The 23,902-nt window shown below is 34.7% G+C and overlaps 1 long non-coding RNA gene across 1 annotated transcript; it reads left to right on the top strand.

Annotated features, from left to right (window-relative positions):
- The first annotated feature begins 631 nt into the window (after positions 1-631).
- LOC121220869 (uncharacterized) lies at positions 632-7,326 on the top strand. The gene is made up of 3 exons (XR_005918085.1): positions 632-832; positions 921-1,032; positions 6,744-7,326. It is a non-coding gene; the product is annotated as an uncharacterized lncRNA (long non-coding RNA).
- The last annotated feature ends 16,576 nt before the right edge of the window (positions 7,327-23,902 follow it).

Below are 23,902 nucleotides of genomic sequence, written 5' to 3'. Positions count from 1 at the left end.
TTTAACCAAGAAAACCCGAAAATGAAGGGATCTCCACCCGTTTTGGGTTCGGCTCCGACGACTGAGGGAACCGCCGACGGTGTGACCCAGGGGTTCGGGTAAGTTTTCTCCCCGTCTTCTTTTTATTTCTTGTTCTTGAAGCTTAAAAGCAAAATCAAAAATGAAAAAAGAAAAAAAGAAATCAGAAATTGAAAAACGTAACCTTTTTCTTTTGTTTTTGCTCTTTTATTTCTGAAATATGCGTGTGTACAAGAATGGGGATCCCTTTTTTACAATTGCTTTCGGCTTCTGTTTTTTAGCCGAATGAGATAGAATCCGAAATCTCCCCCCTTTTACATTGAAAATGAATGGCTCTTTATAGCCGATTATACAAAGTCCTATTGTTGTTTTGTTACTGTTTGCTGCGTTTCTGTTTCTGTTGCTGCTTCCGTCATGTTTGCAGGTGTTCAAGGAGGTGATGGGAGCAGGTGGAGGAGAGATGGCGATGGGACGTGCGGCTGACAGAGAGCAGCGGCAAGTGGGATACTAGGGTTTCAGTTTCTGAAACCCTAGTCTGATGTGGGCTTGGCTGTTGGGCCAGGGTGCTGGGCCTTTTATTTCTTTCTTGGGCCCGGGCAAATGGGCCTGCAACACTCATCATTAGAGGATATATTAGATCTACTCTGTACTACCTCTGTCATTAGGGCCCGATAACCTCTTAACCGTGTAGTCCCCTGAGCCTTCATACTTCCAGACCAAAATGTCCTCCGGCCTACTTTCAAAAATGGGAATGGATAGAATTCTAGCTGCTGTATTAACATCAAATAACTTATGATTAAGCTCTCTGTCCCAGGTATTGCCCTCCGTCATAATTAATTGATTAACCGTTGTCCAAGTAGTCCGAATGTCCTGACCTTAGATTCTGTTGTTCTCCCTTCCAGGTAGCCAGGGGTCGTTCCATATGTTAATACGATTACCCATCCCAACTTGCCACAGTATCCCATCTCTAATTAATTCACGCGTATTGCAGATGCTTCTCCAGGTAAATGAAGGGTAAGATTCTACCTTTGCTGATAAAATGTCTGAATGGGGAAAATAACGGGCTTTGAAAACCTTGGCTAAGAGACTATTAGGACGGGATAACATACGCCAAACCTGTTTAGCTAATAATACTTTATTAAACAGAAACAAATCTTTAAATCCTATTCCTCCACTGCATTTTGGCTTACAAAGCCTTTCCCAATTACTCCAATGAATGCCCTTCATAGATTTATTATTAATCCACCAAAATCTGTTCATAATACCCTCTAGCTTTTGACATAACGTCTTAGGCAGGAGAAAGCATTGCATAGCATAAATTACACATGCCTGCAAAACTGATTTGATAAAGACCTCCTTACCCCCCATCGACAAATAGCGCAAATTCCACCCTTCAACCCTTTTTCTGAATCGATCCACAAAACTGGCAAAAGCCCACTTTTTCTTTCTCCCCACCATCATAGGTAAACTTAGGTACTTTTCAGGATTGGTAGCCACCCTAACGCCTAACATATTGACAACCTCCTCCTTAACACCAGCCTCCACATTTGCTCCGAAGTAGATAAGGGACTTTTCAAAATTCACACGTTACCCTGAAGCCATCTCATACTCGCATATTACCTCTCTAACTACCCAAGCTCCTTCACTAGAGGCATCTCCAAACAATATACAATCATCAGCAAAAAATAAATGGTTTACTGTAAATTTTTCCCTACCAACAGGTGTTCCTACCATCTGTCTTTTAAATTTTGCGTCCCGAATGAGTGTCGAAAAACCTTCGGCACAAATTAGGAACAAATAGGGACTAAGGGGGTCTCCTTGTCGTAGTCCTCTTGAGGGGGAGAACCATTCGCCATGATAACCATTCAGATTGACAGAATAAGAAACAGAACAATCACATCGCATAATAAGAACAATCCAATCCATACGGAAACCCAGATGCTTCATCATTCCTGCAAAAAAGTCCCATTCAACACGATCATACGCTTTACTCATATCAAGTTTAAGCGCAAAATATCCATTCTTACCGTGCTTCTTCATTTTTAGAGAATGAAGAATCTCGTAAGCAATCAACACGTTGTCCGAGATAAGCCTCCCTGGTATAAATGCCCTTTGAGCTTTCATTGATGCAATACCCCAGCATACCACTCATGCGATTCACCAAAATTGTCGCAATAATTTTATAAACAACATTGCACAGACTTATGGGCCTGAAATGCGACATCTTTTGGCTTTTCAATTTTTGGAATCAGAACGATGCGCGTTTTATTAAGATCTCCGAATTCAGCTTGACCATAAACAAAACTGTGAGACATCCGAATCAACAATATGCCAATACTTTTGGAAAAAGATAGCAAAGAACCCATCAACCCTAGGTGCCTTCAATGGCGCCATCTGTTTAACTGCATATTCAATCTCTTCCTTAGTAAACACCTTCAATAATTCATCGTTCATGCTATCCGTGACTTTTCTCTCCACTAAGCTAAATAAGTGTTCATCCCATCCTATATCAGACGCAGAGAAAAGATTACAAAAAAATCAGTTGTAATTTGTAAAAGCTCCTCATGCGTATTCGCTTTCCTCCCACGATCATCCTGCAATTCTTTAATTCTACCTCGAAAATGACGTTGCACAGAAACCTTGTGGAAATAGTTGGTGTTCTGATCACCATTCTTTAGCCAATTCGCACGTGCCTGTTGCTCCCAGAATAACTCTTCTTTATCAGCTTCCAAATTAAGCTCCACTTGGACTTCCGTAATTTCAGCTAACACCTTCTCAGAGATATCTTGATTATACAGCTTAGATAATCTGTCCTCTAGCTCAATTCTATTTTTTTTCTCTTCCCTTTCAGTAGCCCTACTCCACCTAAGTAAATGATGTCCCAATTCCTCCAATTTGCCCAAAACACTACCAGACTTCTCAGCCCACCATGTTTTTAATCATCCCCTGAAATGAGCTATCTAAACACCACTTGGCTTCGAATCTAAATTACTTTCCAAAACTATCTTCATTATTCCATGACACTCCCAAAGAGTCCAGCAAGATGGGACAGTGATCAGAAAAGGAGTGATTCAAATGTTCAAGCCGATATCCAGGGAATAGGTTCACCCAACTCAACGTAGCAACCCCACAATCCAACCGTTCCCTTATATTCATAGTTACAAATCGTCCTCGCTCCCATGTGAACCATCTGCCAGTAAAGCCTAGATCCATAAGATTACAATCCTCCAACATCTCACGAAAATCCTTCATTTGTCGCTCTGGTCGAAGACGTCCACCCTTCTTTTCAAAAGAGTTCGCAATCTCGTTAAAGTCCCCCAAAACCACCCACGGGATAGCTTGATCAAGATCCAACTGACAAAGAAGTTCCCACGATACAATTCTATTTCGTTCATCCGGGTTCCCATAGAACCCAGTAAACCTCCAAACATTGCCACATTCATTATCATGAAATTCAACATCAATATGAAACAAAAAAAAAACTTTTAAGCTGCACTAAAGAATTACCTTTCCAGCCCAATGATAAACCCCTTTTTGTGCCCATAGCCCTCACATCGATTCCATTCTTAAAACCACATTTCATCCGTACTACCTCCATTCGTTTTGAACTTAACTTTGTCTCTATAAGAAACAAAATACTGGGATTTGTGGCTCTTAATTTGTTCTTGAGTCTATTAATAGTTCGTGGTCTCCCCAAACCACGAACGTTCTAGCTTAGTATTTTTATTGATCCCGGCTGCTCTGATCACCAGAGCTAGCCGAAATATCCATATATCTTGGCCCCACGATAGCATCCATAGGAACCCGTGAACTTTCCACAATTCTCTGTCGTTTTTTTCCTTCCAACAAAGCAATTGGGTCATCCTCATCATTCAAGACCAATTCCATGGCCCCAGACACAAATCCATCAATTTTCCACAATTTGTTCCCCCCACTACGCCCCTTATTTGGCCTATTACTATTGCCAACATGGCCATAACCCAAAGGAATCAGATTTGGGTTAATATTTTGATTCACCTCAACTCCCCTACCATTCCGCCTTAAGTCCTTCCCCTCATTGAACGAAAAATCCTGGTTAACCCCTGCAAAGTTTTCATTAATACATTGCGTCCCATCAGCTGCTCGTAACCATCTGCTCATCGTCATATTACGACACCTCCCTGATACTCGTATCGATAAATCCCAGCCAAATACGATTTTAGAAGGTTCAATTTGTAGTCGAAAAGGGCAAAAACTCTCTCCATGACCTAATTTTCCACAGATAAAACAGAACAAACTAAGCTTCTCATATTAAACCTAGCATAAACAACCATCGTCTTCCCTATCAAGACTTTCTTCTTACGTTTCAATGGAGCAGTAACATCCAGACAAACACGAATCCTTAAATACGTCTGACGCCCCAAAGTTGGTATGGAAGTGTCGTACTCAATGAAATTCCCACAGAAATCCCCAAATTATTTCGCCATCGATACATTCATCAGTCCTGGCGGCAGATCATGAACTTGTACCCAAAACTCTGTCAATTTTAACTTCATCGTTGCCGGATTTTCCCCCCCACAATTTTTTGCAATATAAGCAAATGATTATTAAAAAACCACGGTATTCCTGCAATTACTCTTGCACAGTCAATCTCATTAAAAAATTGAAAAAGATACCTTTTCTCCCCTACCTTCGGAATACAAATTCCCCCAATAGGATGCCAAAGATCCGCCATGGTATTGCGCAAAGAAGGGAAATGAACGATACTATCTGTTAAACACCGACCCACCAGGCAGAATTGATAAGCAGTACTCACCACCCCTTCAACTTCTTGGATCGCTTCTTCCTCATCATCAATCAACCTCATATTTGCCATTGCATCTTCCATCGTAGTCCCACAAAAGCAGCCACAGAATGACGGCTAAAACCTAGAACGGACTAAGAGAACCCCGTGCCAAAATACGGCAGACCTTTTGATTACCATGAGTTATTATATAATAATATTTCCTTGTTAAAAATGGTAAACTTAAAGTTTTTATTGGATAGTATAGTATTAAAATAAAATTGAATTAATTGAAAATATTCTCCGTTTAGTGATAAGTAGCTCTTATCTACTTGCTATTTTTCATACTTTTTATAGGAAAAAAAATCTATTAGGTTGTTTTAATTTTGGATTGTTACACGTGTAAAAAACTAAATCATTAAAAATATTAATTTTTAATAAATTTAATTTTTTTTCAATGGTTTATCAAACTAGGCTTAACTCAAACTCATTTCAACTGGTCTAATTTAAAAACTCTAATATCAATAACTTCGTTGTCTTAGGAACAATTAGAAAGACATAAGGTTGAGTTTTCTTCCAATTTAAAGATGAGAAGAAATTATAAGTAAAAGGAAGTTTTGCATAGAAAAAGCTCTGATAAATATTTGAAATTTTATACATTCAACTCTCTCTATTACAACTCATTTGTCTGTCAAGATTTTGCCTGTTTTAGAGAAGTGGTTGTTATATACTTATAACAACGTGCTATTATAGAGAGATAATTATTGTAAGCGTAAAAATAAAATTCATATCATGTTTCTATAGAATAAAGAAAGTGAGAATTATATGAAAGTGGGGAAAGTGGAAACCAAACGAATAAAATTAAAAGACGTAAGATAGGTGCATGCATTATTACTTTAATACATCTTTTATTAGAATATTATTTTAATTGAGATAATTTTTATTTAATAAATTATAATTAATAGGTTTGCTTATAAGAAATAATTATGATTTTACTTAAAATTTTAAGCAATATGTTTTTATAGAGAACTAATTTAAGAAATATGTATTTTATAACTATGAATATTACTGTTATATGCAAAAATCTGTTATAAAATATTAAAATAAAATATAAAAAATTAATTTTACTCAAAAATTGGATTGTTATAACGGATAACTATTAAAAAAACAGTTGATTGTATAACGGCAATTAGAATAAATTAGAATTAAAAAAAAAACTAAAATGCAAATTGAGAGTGAAGTTGCGTGGAAATAGGAATCCTGAACCCCCGTGTTGGGCAAAGAGTAGAATAAATCTTAATTTGATAAAAGAAGAAAAAAGTCAAAAAAGCTGACTGTGTGGCTGTGGTAGGAGGAGGACTGGAATTAATGGAGGTGGGAACTACGTTGGTTGAAACGTGGAATGGTCACTTTTTATTCTATGTTCAACACTTAGCCATCATCATCAGTTCATCACGTTTTTCCTTTTTTCCCTCAAGTTTAATTGTCTTTTTGTATACATGCTTTGCATTTACACTTTCCTGTAAGTTAGTCAAGTGTTTTGATTTTCTTTTATATTAATATGTATAGATATCAATTTATTTCAGTGTATTATTTATGTATATCTATTATATACAAATATAATTTTATTTTTTGAAAAAAATAAACAAATTAATTATATAAAATTAAGCCACCCCTCAAGAGGAGTCCTCAAATAACCATCGTCCTTCTCTCCTATATTGGATCATTTTGGCCAGGCCGTCAACATCGTTATTGATACAATCTCGTTTCGGATGATGTGACGAGTCGTAATAATTTCCGATCGAAATTAGGTAGTGTCGGATAATGAGTTTTTAAGTCAAAGAACTTCAAAGATTTAGTTAATATTTAAGTGGTCACAATGTTAATTAGTGTGTCCACATTATGTTCTAAATTAGTTCAGCTGATTTGGGTTTAATTAATTAAGTTCATGTGCTTTGTTTAGGTGCAGCCGAATTTGAAGATTCATTGGCTAGGTGCATGCATGTAGATTTAATGTATGTGAAGATGCATGTGCAGCTGGTACATTCATGCATTGAAGCTGATTAATTTTGGCACTCTCCAAGGCAACCATTCGACCAAGAGTTAGCAAACTTTAATTCTCCAAAAGCTTGGCCGATTCTCTTCCCAACACAGCATCAATTATTTTCACACCAACTGTTCACACCATGGCTGTTCGGTTCAGCTTGTTCACACCATGAGGCTTTCCAAAACCGTCCATTCACACCTAAAATGGCTGCTTAAGTGCCCTATTTAATTCTGGTAATTTTTCAGCAAGAGTTGCTTATTGAATGCCTCATTCAAGCCATCAGCCGAATGTAGATGCTGTTATGAATTTCTCAAATTCATTTGCTTAGTTTGGAAGTTATTCCTTGGTCCCCATTCAGCCGAACCTTGACCAGCTCATTCATGAATTCAAGCTGAAGATTAGTTCATTGTTTTGCTTAGTTTTTAAGCTTTGAAATGTCTATTCGGCTACTAGACATTAGGCTATAAATAGTTGCTGATTTTCTTGTAAAAGGACTTTTTGCCAAAATTCTGAATGAAAATATATTTCTTTGGTGAGTTAATTCACTCTCTTTATTCTTCAAAGCTCAATTGACTTATCTTCACAAGTGGCGTCAATCTGACTTTGTTTCCGAACTTATCACCCTTGGTGTGGCATTCAACATTATACCGAAGGTTCCTATTTCACTAAATAGTGGGTCTCGATTTATTTTCAATTCTTTCTTTTTTTTTCTTTGAAACGTTTTAAGCCCGGGTCCTTATTTGCTAATAAGGGTTCGATCTTGTTTCATTGAATTACCATCTTTGTTAACCTTCCATCATAAACCCAACTACACCTTTGCTTGAATAAGTTATTCGATCTTTGAAGTTCTTTGACTGAAAAACTCATTATCCGACACTACCTAATTTTGATCGGGAATTATTACAACTCTTCACATCATCCGAAACAAAATCGTATCAGTTGGTATCAGAACTAGTTAAATTAGGTACGTAATTGTAGTTTCAAAAAAAAATTCGAAAAAAAATTCGATTATAGAAAAATATAAGAGAAAGAATATCTATACGAAATTAAAAAAATTCATATTTGAAAAAAAAAGTATTTCGAATATATAAAAAATTTTTGCAAGTGTTGATTATTGTTTGAACAATTGGTTCTCTTTTCAAGAAGTGACCCGTTCTATACGCCACATCTTAAACCAAATTTTCTTCTTTCGAGCCTACCCTAAACCACATCATATTCCCTTGTATTAGCCTTTTGAAGCCGACCCACAAGTTGTGGATAAGTCTAAGGTAGCTTTTCAGAATATCGAGAGTTGAATTTGAGAGGTAAAAGGTACGAGAGATTACATCAAGTTAAAAGTCGAAAATTGAGTGAAACACGAGTGGAGTGTTTATTCTTTTCTTGTGAGAGACTTGTGAGGTTTTGTGGTGAGGATATTTTCTTATTTTAATCATCATGTCAAGGAGTCCTGAACGTCGAGCCGTAAGTGGAGGAGCTTCAAATGCTGCTGGTGGAGGAGTAAACCTTCAACCGAGAAGAAATGTTTCCGGAGGTGGAGTGCTCGATCTTCAAGTACAAGCAATTGTACGAGAAATCTCCTGATTGCTCCAACCCCAATTCGATTCCCTCAATGAACGAATGGAACAAATGGAGGAACGAAGTCAACGTGCGAACACCCCTCCGATCCCAAGAAGAGAGCAAAAACATCCTTGGCAACATGCAAATGACTTATACGAACCAAGTGACGTAGAAAGTGAACAAGTTTCGCGATAAAGCGAAAGGCGACGAGGCCAATGAGCAGGGGGACAAAGAGATTAAGAGCAGCCTGATGATGATTTAAAGAACATTAAGATGTCGATTCCTGCTTTCCAAGGAAAGTCGGATCCTGAAGCCTATCTTAAATGGAGTAAAAAGGTTGAATTAGTCTTCGAGTGTCATAATTACTCGGAGAGCAAGAAGGTTAAACTAGCTGCTATAGAATTTTCTGACTATGCTATTATATGGTGGGATCAACTCACTTTGAGTCAAAGACGCAACAGTGAACGTCCCGTCTCTACATGGGCGAAAATAAAGGTAATTATGAGAAAATGATTCATCCCGGCTTACTACCACTGAGAGTTGTATAAAAAACTACAAAGTTTAACTCAAGGCCAACGAAGTGTGGAGGATTATTACAAGGAAATGGAAGTGGCCATGATCCGCGCTGATGTGGAGGAAGATCGAGAAGCCACTATGGCATGATTTCTCGCCGACCTTAACCGTGATATTGCAAATATTGTGGAACTGCACCACTACGTCGAGGTCATTGATATGGTCCATATGGCCATAAAGGTTGAAAAACAACTAAAGAAAAAGGGTACGTCACGAACTTTCCCTAATACTTCTTCAACAACTAGGTGGGGGCAAGGGACCAACAAACGTGACATACCAAGCCGAAATAAAGAAGTGAGTGGTGCAAAAAAGTTCAACAAATCGAATGTTGAAACTAGCAAGGGAAAGATGAAAGCGCAACCAAGTAGATCTCGAGACATAAAGTGCTTCAAATGCCTTAGAAGGGGCCACATCGTGAGCCAATGTCCAAATCGGAATGCTATGTTTGTACGTGATGATGGTGAGATTGAATCTGAAAGTGAACGTGAGAATGAGGCCGTTGAACAAATTGAAGATGAGGAAGAAGTCGAACAAGCTGAGAATGGAGAAATTGTAGTTGTGAAAAGAAGTCTTACTTTGCAAGGCGTTGAAAATGAACAACAACGCGAAAATATCTTCCATACACGATGTCAAGTACAAGGCAAGATTTGTTGTGTTATAATCGATGAAAGAAGTTGTACGAACGTGGCTAGTACGTTGATGGTGGAGAAACTCGGATTGGCTACTACCAAACATCCTCATCCGTATAAGCTCCGGTGGCTTAACGATGGGGGAGAACTAAAGGTGACAAAGCAAGTGCTTATTTCATTTTCAATTGGAAAGTATCAAGATGAAGTGATGTGTGATGTTGTACTGATGCATGCTGGGCATCTCCTTCTTGGACAGCCCTGGCAATTTGACAAACGTGCGATTCATGACGGATACACAAACCAATTTACCTTTAAACATTTGGGACGAACGGTGACGTTAGCTCCACTAATACCCAAACAAGTTTATGGAGATCAGCTCAAAATGAGGAGTTCTATTGAAAAATCAAAAGAAAATGAGTGAGAGCAAAAAAAATGAAAAGAATAAAGAAAAGAGTGTAGACAAGAAGAAAAGTAAAAATATGAGTGATAAAAAAAGAGAGAACGATGCAAAAGAAAAAGAAAAAGAGATGAGTGATGAGAATGAAAAGAAGAGTTTGTATGTAAAAGAGAGAGAAGTCAGGAAATTGATGTTGTTAAAACAACCATTATTGGTTCTTTTGTACAAGAAAAGTCTGCTTGGTACTATCGAATTTGATGACAAGTTACCTTCTTTTGTTTTGTCTGTATTGCAGGAATTTAGAGACGTATTCTCAGAAGAAATTCCGAGTGGGTTACCACCTATTTGTGGAATTGAGCATCAAATAGACTTTGTACAGGGAGCCGTGATTCCAAACCGTCCTGCTTACCGGAGCAATCCTGAAGAGTCGAAAGAACTTCAAAAACAAGTGAATGAACTTCTTGAGAAGGGCTATGTGTGTGAAAGCCTTAGTCCCTGCGCCGTTCCTATTTTGTTAGTTTCTAAGAAGGATGGAACGTGGAGAATGTGCGTAGATTGCCGCGCCATAAATAAGATAACCATCAAGTATCGACATCCTATACCGCGATTGGATGATATGTTTGACGAATTGAGTGGCGCAAGTTTGTTTTCAAAAATTTATCTCAAAAGCGGATATCACCAAATACGTATGCGCGAAGGTGATGAGTGGAAAACTACTTTCAAGACGAAGCATGGGCTTTACGAGTGGCTCGTTGTGCCATTTGGTTTAACGAACGCCCCGAGCACCTTCATGAGACTTATGAATCACGTTTTAAGACCTTTTATTGGTAGATTTTGTGTGGTATATTTCGATGATATATTAATTAATAGCAAAACTTTGGATGACCATGTATTGCATTTAAAGACTGTTTTAGAAGTTTTGAGAAAATAGACCTTATATGCTAACTTGAAGAAATGTGATTTTTGTACTAACAAGATTGTGTTTTTAGGTTTTGTTGTTAGCTCGTAGGGCCTTGAAGTTGATAATGAGAAGGTTAAGGCGATCCAAGAATGGCCTCGTCCGACGAATGTCTCCCAAGTTCGAAGTTTCCATAGATTAGCTAGCTTCTATCGTCGGTTCGTGCCGAACTTTAGCACTTTGGCCGCACCATTAACTGGGGTTATCCGTAAGAATTCTAATTTCATATGGGGAAAGGAACAAGAAAAGTCATTTCTGAAAATTAAAGATTGTTTAACTCATGCACTATTACTAGCATTGCCGAATTTTGATAAAACTTTCGAGTTAGAATGTGATGCTTCAGATTTAGGTATTGGAGCCGTGTTGATGCAAGATAGACGCCCTATCACGTATTGTAGTGAGAAACTTAACGGCGCCATAGTAAACTATCCAACGTACGGCAAGGAGCTATATTCGTTGATTCGAGCTTTGGAAACGTGGCAGCACTATCTCTGGCCCAAAGAATTTGTAATCTACACCGATCACGTATCTTTGAAGTATTTAAAAGGGCAACATAAGCTGAACAAGTGACACGCTAAGTGGGTAGAATTTCTCGAATCTTTTCCTTACGTCATAAAATATAAAAAAGGTAAAGAAAATGTAGTGGCTGATGCACTATCTCGGAGGTATGCTTTATTAAATGTTTTGGATGCTAAATTGATGGGGTTTGTATTTCTTAAAGATTTATATGCCGATGATGCTGACTTTGGTGAATTTTTCAGGTTATGAGAAAAGGGAGCGTATGAGAAGTACTATCGACATGATGGATACTTATTCCGAGAAGGAAAACTTTGCATACCACAAGGATCTGTTCGGGAAGTGTTGATCGAAGAAGCGCATAGTGGTGGGTTGATAGGGCACTTCGGAGTTGCCAAGACTTTATCCACACTCAATGAACACTTCTTTTGGCCCAAAATGCGATGAGACGTTGAACGATTTTGCAATCGTTGCATTGCCTGCAAACGGGCTAAGTCTCGAATTAAGCCCCACGGTTTGTATAAGCCATTACCCATTATGTTTTAATTTAAGACATGCTTAATGAAATCAAGACACATTTAATTTAACTAAGACAAGACAAATTAAACACTTATATTAATTAAAGACAAATTAATAAGCTGTAGTAAAACTTAATTAAATGCTTAATTTAAATGGTCCAAAAATTCCAGCAGCAAATTTATTAGCTGAAATGAAATTCAGCTTCCCAAAAATTGAAAATATTGAACTCGTTTTTGAGCTCTTTGCTATCATTTTCCACTATTCGTTCCACCATTGCTGAAATAGCCTCCTTAAATTGTTTAGCTCTTGCTCGCATTATCGGACCAACGGGCAACTTGATAGCTTCTTGTTCGAACTCTACTTTGTTCGTAGGCGAGCTCACATCAGTTATTATCTTCTCTAGAGATATGACATAGATTCCAATGCCTTACCATTGCCAAAAGTTGATGAATTCTCCTGACCAAAGCGGAATTAGAACCACTTGAGGAACTATCCTAAATGGCCTTAACTGCCTCGAGATTATTAGTTTGAATTATCACACTGTCATAACCCCGATCCAGTAAAAGTGCCAAACCATCTAAGATGCCTCATAATTCAGCATCAAATATGGAACAACTCCCCAAATATCTATTGTAGCTGAAAATCCACCCTCTATTCCAGTCACACACTATTCCCCCAGTTGCAGCAAAACAAGCATCAATCCAAACAGTACCATCAGTATTCAAATTGACCCAATTGCCTGCCAATGATGAAAATGAATTTGGCCCTCACGAATTGGGTGGTGTTGCCTTATTAAAGGAGGCATATTGTTTTGCCCAATTATAAGACACTTTGATAATTTCGCTAGCATTCCATGGAATACCTTGAAATGTGAAGAGGTTTTGATTCTTTGAAACATTCCAAGCAATAATCCCAAAAAGGCATTGCCAATCCATGTCACCCATGCACATATTTTGTTGATTCTGCAAGTTTGACACAAGCCACTCCTACAAGTCTCTAGAATAAAACCAATTACGTCTTCCTACTAGAATTAATTGATCCCAGATATCTCTTGTTGCAGGACGGTCTCTAATGACATGTAACACATCATAGGAGTCATGTCCACAAAAATCGCAGGTACTATCATGCCCAATACCTTGATTCGTTCTTTCCACATTTGTAAGTAAACGTTGTTTGAATGCAAGCCAAATGAAGAACCTAACGCTTTGGAGGCCCTGGAACAAATATAACTTTTTAAATTATTAATGAAGTTTAATAGCTTAATTAAATCATTATATTTTATTTAATGAAATTATAAAAAAGTAAAAATAATTAAATTAAAAATTATTTAAAATATTAAAATTTTGTATCAATTAGTATAAGTCGATACACAAAGTACAAGCTAGAATTGATCAAAATGGATTGAAATAGTTGAAATATATTGAAATTTTAACTAGAATAAAATTTAATTTTTTTAGTAAAAATTTCAACCTAAAACGAAATAGTATCGACTAAGAAAAAGAAAAAATGTATAAAGTAAATTTACGTTTTTTAGAAAAAAATAAATTTATTATTCAAATAATTTTACTAAGATATTTACTTTTTATTTTTGAAAATATATGGTATTTTTTTAAGGAACAGAATATATGGTATTTGTTTGTCTAAATAGGGACATTTTTCCTTTTCATAGAATTAGGACAAATAAATGCTGCAACTTGAATGCACTTTTCATTGATTTAAGCATTTGTATTAAGATTCAAGATTTTCATAAACTTGAGATATTTCTTTGAGAATAATAGCCAATTTGTCAATGATGTATTCATTTTTGAAGCATTTGGTTTGAGTCCATATTAATGGTCAGGTCTAGTTAATCAAAGCACTAAATCTACTATAGTCTGACGTAAGGTTTACAAAATCATGATGAAGTAAATGGTTGAAAAATTTTAACTCCATAAATATATCAAATAATTATCTATTAATTGAGAAATTGATGTTGATTTTTTTTTGGATACAATATTAGAGGTAGAAAATAAAAGTAACACGATTTGAACCCGTGTTAAACAAGTAGTTAACAAAAACTTTAACTACCGCTTCATTCAAGACCTATTATATTGTTTATTACGTTTTAATATTTTTGTAGACATGAGAAAATTTGATTTTATGTAGTCGCTCATGTGAAAAGCTATCTCACAACCGAAAAATATTAGATAATTTTTATTATAAATCTAATTTAATTTAATATTTTAGAATTATAATTTAATTGAATCATCTCCAAAATTGAATAAAAATGATATAAAACATTTGCTATTAGCATAACTATTTTGACGATTATATTTGTAGAATATTATAACTGAAAATAGAAACTGGAATGTAGGATGTTATCGACTATAAAGGTAAAAGCAAAAATTAGAAATCGCACCAATGTGCATGAAAACAATGAATTTAAAATACAGAAATATGTTTTAAAATAACATATAACAAATAATAAAATATATGATTTGGAATTAATTAATCATAATAACACATGAAATTAACAACATAAATACATTATATTAACAATACTAAATACACTACAATTATTTATCATGTGCTGTTGGAGATTCACCCGATTAAGCAACGAATAAGTAAAAATAGTGGAAGAAATTGAGAAATTTAACACACAAATTATTTAACGTGGAAAAACACCATCGGTAAAGATAATTTTACTATAATGATAAAAAATGAAGAGTACAAAAGATAGGGATAAAAACTAAACCTCGAAAACCCGAAAACAAAGAACCTTTAAAACGTAAACACAAAACTCTTTAAAAGTGTTATGAGTTCTAATATCTAATTGGTGTATTTTCTAAGATTGTAAAAGAGCCTATTTATAGGCTAAATTCATAGGTCAAATAATAATAAAATAATCTACACTAATCAGAGTTTGATTCAAACAAATAAAAAGAGTTTAACTGGAAGATTATTTCTCAAATTTGACTGAAATAGGAGCCATACTCAACAAATCTCCACCTTGACTCAAATTTCCACAATGCCATCTTTGCCAAAACCCGGCACGGGGCTATATTAAACTATGCAAGGAATTAACTGAGTCAAATTTATGCTTAGAAACTAGAAGACTTCTAGCCTTCAACTTGTCCACTGCCAAATCAAAACTAACCCGGGTCTAATTTTCACGAACACAGTGCCCTAACTTTTCAAAACCTACATCCAAAAGAGAACCTATCTTCAACGAAACGATCACACATTTTCCCCTCTTATGACAAAGTTGCCTCTGCTCCAAACAAGTTTACTTCGACTCCGTAACGGATGAGGTACATCCGATTTCATCGGTCACTGTAGAACCTTCTAGAATATAAAGACCGTCGGTCCTTTTACCTTTTAACAAAACAAGAGCTTCATGATATACCTTAATGCCGCTTGACTCGATGTTGATTTTACATCCTTTTGAGTCTAAAATACTTAAAGAGATGGGATTCTTTCGTAGATCAAGTACATACCTGACATTTGAGAGTGTCCTAATCGTCCAATCGTGTATCCTAATTTTAACATTACCAATACCAATTACCTTACTGGATGAATCGTTTTCCATACGCACAACTCCACCTTCAACCGAATTGTATGTGGAGAACCATTCTCTATTGAGACACATGTGGAAAGAACATCCCGAATCTAGGATCCAGTCGGACGTAAGCTTGAAGCTTTCGCTCGTTGACACTAATAAGAAATCATCACCGTTTTCGTCGGCCAAATTAGCACCAGCAACATCTTCCTCTTTACTCTCAGTAGCTCTTTTATTTTGTAGTTTATAACAATCTGCTTTGATATGACCTAACTTTTTACAATAGTGACACCTTTTGTCTCGATTCTTTGATGCTACCAAAACGGAAGCTTGCCTATCTGCCTTACTATGCGAACCAAACTCATTGTCGAGTTTGTCTCAACTCAACAAATGACCTTTCACATCTTCGAACGAGAGTTTGTCTCTGCCATAAATCAGGGTCTCCCTGAAAGACTTGTATGAAGGGAGTAAAAAGCACAATAATAGCATAACCTGATCTTCATCGTCAATCTGAACCTTAACGTTCTTTAAATCATTTAAAAGAGTAATGCATTGACTGATGTGATATCTAAGAAGCTCACATTCATTCATACGAAACACAAATAGATGTTGTTTCAACATTAAACGGTTAGCCAGAGACTTAGTCGCATAAAGAGTTTCTAACCTTTTCCATAAGGTGGATGAGGTCTTCTTCATCAATACCTCCTGCAATACCATATTCGCGAGGCACAACTGGATTGTAGACAATGCCTTTTCATCAAGCTCTTCCCATTCTGTTTGATTTAGATTCTTAGGCTTTTTCCCGGTAACAACCTTTTTCAAGCTGGTTTGAACTAGAATTGCCATCATCTAAACTTGCCACAGATTGAAATTTGTGATACCATTGAACTTCTCAATTTCAAACCTTTTTGCTACCAGATCTGGATGAATCAATGTACAAAAATTGAGCTAGCTCTAATACCACTTGTTGAGAATCAACCCGATTAAGTAACGAACAAGTAAAAATAGCGGAAGAAATTGAGAAATTGAACACGCAAATTTAATGTGGAAAAACCTCTCCAAAGAGGATAAAAAAATCACAACTAAAGAAAATTTTACTATAATGGCAAAAGAACGAAAAGTAAAAAAGATGGAGATAAAAACTAAACCCTGAAAACCCGAAAATAAAGAACCCTCAAAACCTAAACACAAAACTCTCTAAAAGTGTTATGAGTTCTAATCTCTAATTGGTGTATTTTCTAAGGTCGTAAAAGAGCCTATTTATAGGCTAAATTCATAGGTCAAATAATAATAAAATAATCTAGACTAATTAGAGTTTGATTGAAACAAATAAACATAATTTAATTGGAAGATTATTTCTCAAATTTGATTGAAATAGGAGTCATACTCAACATGTGCTATCATCAATTGTGAGTTAGTGTTGAGTTGACTGTATACAACTGATGAGGATAATAAATTATGCATATTAAATATATATAAATTATCATGCCCTAAAATATAGGGGGTTAATTGTAATGGGTAAACAAGAAAAATGTATAGGGCTGAGTGGTTAAGTGTTTAATGTCCTCAGAGACCCAAGTTTAAACTACCTTCCTCCTATTTCTATTCCTATAATTTTCAACAACTTAGGATAAAAGTCACACCAAAATATATACGGTTGGGAATAGAGATTAAGTAAGAAATAGACTTTAGGCTTAATGGTTAAGAGTTAGCTTTTCCTTTTTAGTGACCTGAGTTTGAGCTACTCCTTTTTATTTCGTAATTTCGTCAAATATACCCTAAAACACATATATACGATTAAGTGTAAAAAAAACAAGAAATAAACAATAGGCTTAATGATTAAGGCGTCATCATCTTTAGAAGTCAAGGTTCTAGCCCTCTCTTTTCCACTGTTCATTTTAATTTCAACAATTCTGAGAAATATTGGGTTTAGGGTCTTAGGAAAATTGCATGTGCTGCCCTTGGAATTTAACCAATTCTTTCCTAATTAGAATTTACAACTTTCCCCTTCTCAAAATTTCAATAGAATTAGAATTCTACCTTACTTTTCTTTTCAAATTCTAATAGAAATTGCTCTTCATCTTTCTATTTATTCTCTTTTTTATTTCTTTCCATTTTCTTTACATTATATTTTATACCAATTACTATGAAGTATTTTTATTTTCCCGAATTAGATCATTTCCTGTTTACTCGCTTCTCTATCGGTTGTCAAAATTGCCAATAGATGTTGGTATGAAATAAGAAGATGTAATAAACAATAATTTTTTAAAAAAATGAATAAGAACTTCCTCAGCAATATTACCTTAATTTTACTACCTGCAAATCTCTGATCATTGCTACTAACTGTTTTTTTAATATGCAGAAAGGAAACTGAACATTAAGAAAAAAATGATAATATACAAAAAATAGAATTCTAATTGTGAGTGGTTCTTCCTTGTGTGCATGACTCTACTTATAGACCAAAAGTATTAAAAATTTGAAAATACAATTGGTTACTCTTTCTTTTTTATGTATTGTTTTTTTTTTATTTAAAATTGAATTTACTTTGATTTGGCTTATAGATTAATACCATGTAATATGGTAAGTTGGGTTTTGGAGGTCATTATTACCTTTATTATGTTTTTTTTTGTTTTATTACCAATGATATTATATTTAAGAGTTCCACTATTAGTATTGAATTTCTCGAGTATCTATTTCATTAACTCAAGTTCTTTCTGAGTTTTTTTTTTCAATAACAAGTTGAGACTCTTTTGCCTCCACGTCTGTGATTAGCTTTAGATTTCTTCTTTCAATCTACCATTTTCAATTACTAATCTAGAGTTTACATTGCAAATTAGTTCCCATTTGTCAATCATAGTCATATAAGTCTCTAAACAGCTAGTGGAGTCCTTAGCACTCCAAGTGACACACAAAAACTTATTTTTCTTTTTGAAGGTGTTTGCACACTCTATCTGAATATGTCTAAAACTATGACATTTATGGCACTGAATCCTTTTCTTATTATCTTTGGTAGTTTTCTCATTGATGACAACTGCTTTGAATCTTCCTTGTTGAGCATTCTTGAACTTTTCAAACCTTTAACTTCTTTTAGATCGATTTTTGAAAGCCTTGTTGAAGTTCTGACTTAATAAAGCTATTTGTTCATGCAACTTTTCCATAGTAATGCTATGATCAGTAGGCACTACTTTAGTCACTTATAACACAATGCTCTTTTCTCATTTGCTCTCGTTTCTCTTTGTTTCATCTAGATTGATCTTAAAATTTTGAAGAGATCTAATCAACTCATCAATACTCATAGTATCAATGTTTTTGGTTTTCTCGATGGCTATAACTTTGTTACTAAATTTTTCAAGCCATGATTGAAGAATTTTCATGACCAAATTCAAATTTGAATACTCATCTCCCAAGGTGAAGGCCTGATTGGATAAATCATGAAGTTTGGCATATGACTCGCTTCTTCTACATCTTTAAGGTTTCAAATTTGGTTGTGAGCATTTGCAACTTAGATTGCTTCACCGTATTCATGCATTCATGAGTTATTTCAAGAATATCTCAGGATTTCTTAACAATTGTGCATTTGGAGATTCTCTGGAACTATTGAGGGTCCACTCTATAGAAAATTGCATAGAGGGTTTTAGAATTAACGTTGGCAAATTTCTCCTCCTTAGTGGTCCAAGTCAATTTAGACTTTGATGTCTTGACTTCATCAACTTTAGTGAATGGACGCTCCCAACCAGTAAGAATCGATCTCTAATCTTTTTCATCAAATGACTTGGTAAAAGCCATCATTATGGCTTTCTAGTAGGCATAATTAGCACCATCAAGCACAGGGGGTTGTGTCAATGATTAACCTTCTATTGCAAGCAAATATCAACACAAAATAATCCAATAGATTGTTTAGTGGGAGGCTTGGATACCAATTAAAAGTTCTCAAACATTACTTGCAAGCAAATTTGAGTAGTGCTAGAAGCAGTGCTAAAGACTAGGGCCAACTACTTCAAGCACTGAGTATGAACAAGGTAGAAAAACAAAGAACACATGATATGTTTATGTAGTTCAATTTCCTTACATATGTGGGGTCTTGCCTAGAAAGATGATCTACTATCTTTGCAATTCGTGCAAGAAGTGATTTCAACCTCTAACACTTACAAAATTAGACTCCTTACTTTTGTACCTGAGATCTAGACAACTTTCCTCTAAGTTTTCCCCTTGAAAACTTAGGATATTAACCAAGTAACACACTTGATTTTCATTCGATCCACTCATAAGAAATGTTCTTCAATGAACAATAATAAGTGCTCTCAGATTAGTACATCACCTATACAAGTCTCCTCAATTGATAAGGAACAATGCCTTGCTAACATACTATCTCAATTGTAATAAATCTTCTCATGAAACTAGCAAGATAATAAGCATAAGTAATATCTCCAATGAGCTCAGGATAAGTCTTGAATCTCCAGGATATACTTCCAAGTTTTACTTGATTCGATGCGATCCACCAAACTTGGAAAGTTGATTGCCTTTGCTTTCATCTAAACCAATCTCAAGGATATGTTGCTATAAACACTTTGGATATCAAAGATGGGCTTGTTATCATCCAAAGTATCAACTATAATCAAAGCTCAAAAATTTTGTTACCAAAATTTGCCAACACTAAACATGGCAAGTTTTTGAGCTAAGCTGTGACGGACACCAGTGGGCACTCCTTCAAACTATCTCAACACATATATATATTTTTTATATTTATACTCTAGTTTTATATATTTAAATTGTTAGTAATTTGCAATACTAGAAATCCCACATTGCTAACATATACAAAATATAAAGAATTTATATAGACAATTCTTTATAACATATATATATATAAGGTCAAAAGATGGTCACTTGAGCTTGAATTTTGTGCAAATAAGTTTTTTAAATATAATAATTATTTTTTATTTTTCAAAATAAAAATAAATTTTTATTTCCATCTGAATAGATTTATTCAAATAAGCGTAACTTTAAAAAAAGATTCGCAATGAATAAACATAGCTGAAAGTTATAATGTTATAAAAAAGCATAACTTGTGCCACAAGTTACATACTAAATGACATATTTTTTAAACATAATTATTATTCTTTATTTTTTAAAATAATAATAAATTTTTATTTGCATCTGAATAAATTTATTCAAATAAACATAGCTTTTAGAAAAGATTCGTAATGAATAAACACAGCTGAAAGTTGTAATGTTATAGAAAAGCGTAATTTATGCCACAAATTATGTACTAAGTGACATGTTTTTTAAAATATAAATATTATTTTTTAATTTTCAAAATAATAATAAAATTTTATTTAATATTATAAAAATAAAAAAATTAAAATATTATAAAAAAACTAACGAAGATGGGTTTAAGCCTTGATTTAGTGTCTAAGCCTGGCAATATCTTAAGGCTTAAACCGGCATAAGTTTTTTCGCAAATTAATTTTTTATTTTAATATATTTATTCATATTTTCTCAAAACATAAAACACATTACATTGTGGTGGGATTTTGATTTTAGTAACTTTACAATGAAAGTTCAGAAGCTGTGAAAGCAATTTACTATGCAAAAAGCTGTATTATTTTTTTTGCCAATATAAAGACTTTGGGTTGATTTCCTTTTTCCTTCTTCAATGAAAACCTAAAGGCCAAAAGGACATAAAAAGAGATGTGACTCAATTTTGTAACTTGGCAATCTTTAATTACGGGCATATTTTAGTCAGTATATAAAGTTGTTAAAATGTCAATCAATGTTCTAAAAGGTGGACATCTATCTCTTTTTGTGGTTTTAATTATTACAATCAAATTTAGCTATTTTCTAGGTTTATAATTGATTAAATAGTCAGTTAAAGATAGAGTCTAATTATTTGTAATAATCAAAATCTAGTTAGAAAGAGCCACACAAAAATCTGAGGTTTCAAATTTATGTTTGAATTTTATCTAAATTTATTTTAATAAATTAATTGATTGATTTTAGGTTATAGCTGTAATTGTATGTTTAAATTGTGATATTTTTAAATATAAAAAAGAGAATATTATTTTGTAATTAATACAAATTATAATATTAAAAGAATTATAGTATGAACAAGAGGGAAGAGTACACATAAAAGTGAAATGACATTTTTACTTTTACTTGGAATATAAAAAAAACTTATACATGTCTTCTATTTATAGGGTCTCAATCACCATAAGTTACAAATATATAATAAAGATAATTAAAGTACCCTGTAAATTTTGAGGGGTTTCAAGAGTTACATGAAAATGAATTTTGGGGGGGGGGGTTATGGGAGTTATATAGACATCCATTTTACAATTCTCCCCATTGGATGCCCATTCGTTAAAACCTTATTAGGAAAAAACTATATAAGATAAAAACCTAATGAAGGAAAAAGAGTACACAATCTCTTATTACAAGTTGCCTTGTTAAAAAACTTTACCAAGAAAATTCAATGGGATGAAACCTTGATTAAAGGAAAATAGTACATGTTTTAGACTCCATAATGGCAACACCACAACATATCTTTGAGTCGACACATTCCAATGTTGTATACTATTCTTTCAAACATTGTGGTTGACAATTTCTAGGTAAGTATACTGAATCAAGGAGTATTGGTAAGGATATATATATATATATGAGCAAGGCGCATAGTATAAAGAGGTACTATTGGCGAAGTAGTATTCGCCCAAAAGCTATTTTTGGGGTATAGAACGAGCGGACTCCGACATGAAAATAAATAGACAAGGACTCCCTATTAGATTTCGATGATAAGTGAAATAGAAGTGGTAATACAAAAGGAATAGGTATAAGGTAAGAGTCCATGCTAGTGATATAGTACATCCAGTGACCAATGTGGTCTCATGATAGTTAAGTTGTGAGGAAAGCTAGTTAGAAATTAACCGAACGTGGACTAGAAGGGTTAAAGGCCAAATGAGGAATTGAGTAAGTTCTTCTAGGTGGCAGATTCTGATAAGGCCACTCAGTCTTGATGTGACATTTACGAAGTTCCTATGGAGACTTGGGTTAAGTTAAAGGGACATTTCGATTGAGTTAAGAAGAAGGTCATACTCTTCACCCTTTTTCATTTGAAAACATTAAGATCTAGGGCTAAAAAAAGATAGAAATATTTCTCTAAGATGAGGTTGAAATCTTGGACATTTCTAGTGATTTGCTTCACATTAAGGTAGGCTTCATGACTCTTCTTGAAAAGGGAAGACATATCTGTAAGTATGCTTGGAGAAATAGGGCTTAGTGATACATCTGGGTTTAAAAAAAATGATAAAGGCTACCCGAATGGGTTCTAACAAAGTGTCTCTATTTACCAAGATAGAGGAAGCTGTAACATCCGGCTGAATGATGGATCTGGAGCCTAAACTATCGATTTCTCAAGGAAAGGCTAGAACTGAAGTTTAAATTGCCTCTGAGGTTATCAGGTGAGTCCCTAAGCTTACTCTCGCATCTGGTATGAGTATTCTAAGAACTTCTATTCTAAGTAATCAAATAATAAAAATGAAACTAGCAAAGTATGATGCAATAACTCTGGTATGAAATGAAATGAAATGTTCATGATTATGCATGCGTGAATTGTATGAAATCTAATGGTCTAAGTACGAGATATGAGTCTGAATGATTTTGGTGTGCACATGAGTCTAAAAGTATAAACATGTCTGTCATGAGTAAGCGATGCATGATGAGTCTATATCTGTCTCCGGAGTCGTCAAAGGGGTCCGTCGAGACTAAAAATACGAATATCTAAAATGACAAGTCAATGACCATTAAATTGAAGAAGACCATGTCGTGTAAGACCGAAACTGGTGGATTATGGCTTCATATAAAAAATTCAAGGAAGGTTATTACCTAACATGATTATCTGTGTGTCCAGAATAATAAAGGGCAAACCTCACTAGGTGTGAGTTTAGGCGAATCCCTATCATTCGAAACACTAGTAAAGAATAGCCTTTGTGGCACAAATCTGGAAAGGAAAGCCTTTGTGGCACAATTCTGGACACGATTGCCTTTGTGGCGAGTATTGAATGTAAAGGATAGCCTTTGTGGCAGAACTCTAGACAATAAAGCCTTTGTGGCGAGTACTGAATGTAAAGGAAAACCTTCATGGAAACCTCTGTTTAAGAATGCCTTTGTGGCAAATCTCTAAAAGGAAATGCCTTTGTGGCAATCTCTGTTAAAGGAAAACCTCTATGGCTACCTTTATAAAAAGAAGCCTTCGTGGTGCAACCTAAGGACAGGATGCCTTAGTGGCAACTCTGCAAAAGAAAGTCCTTGCGGCAAATAGAAGGGAATGCCTTTACAGTAAAATTTTGAATGAATGTCGTATAAAGGAATTGGGGAAGAATGATATGAATGGTTCTA

The sequence above is a fragment of the Gossypium hirsutum genome, chromosome D09 (assembly GCF_007990345.1).
Source record: "Gossypium hirsutum isolate 1008001.06 chromosome D09, Gossypium_hirsutum_v2.1, whole genome shotgun sequence".
NCBI classification, from domain to species: Eukaryota; Viridiplantae; Streptophyta; class Magnoliopsida; order Malvales; family Malvaceae; genus Gossypium; species Gossypium hirsutum.
Note: the sequence above shows the minus strand (reverse complement) of the source record. Positions and strands in the feature narration are given on the sequence as shown.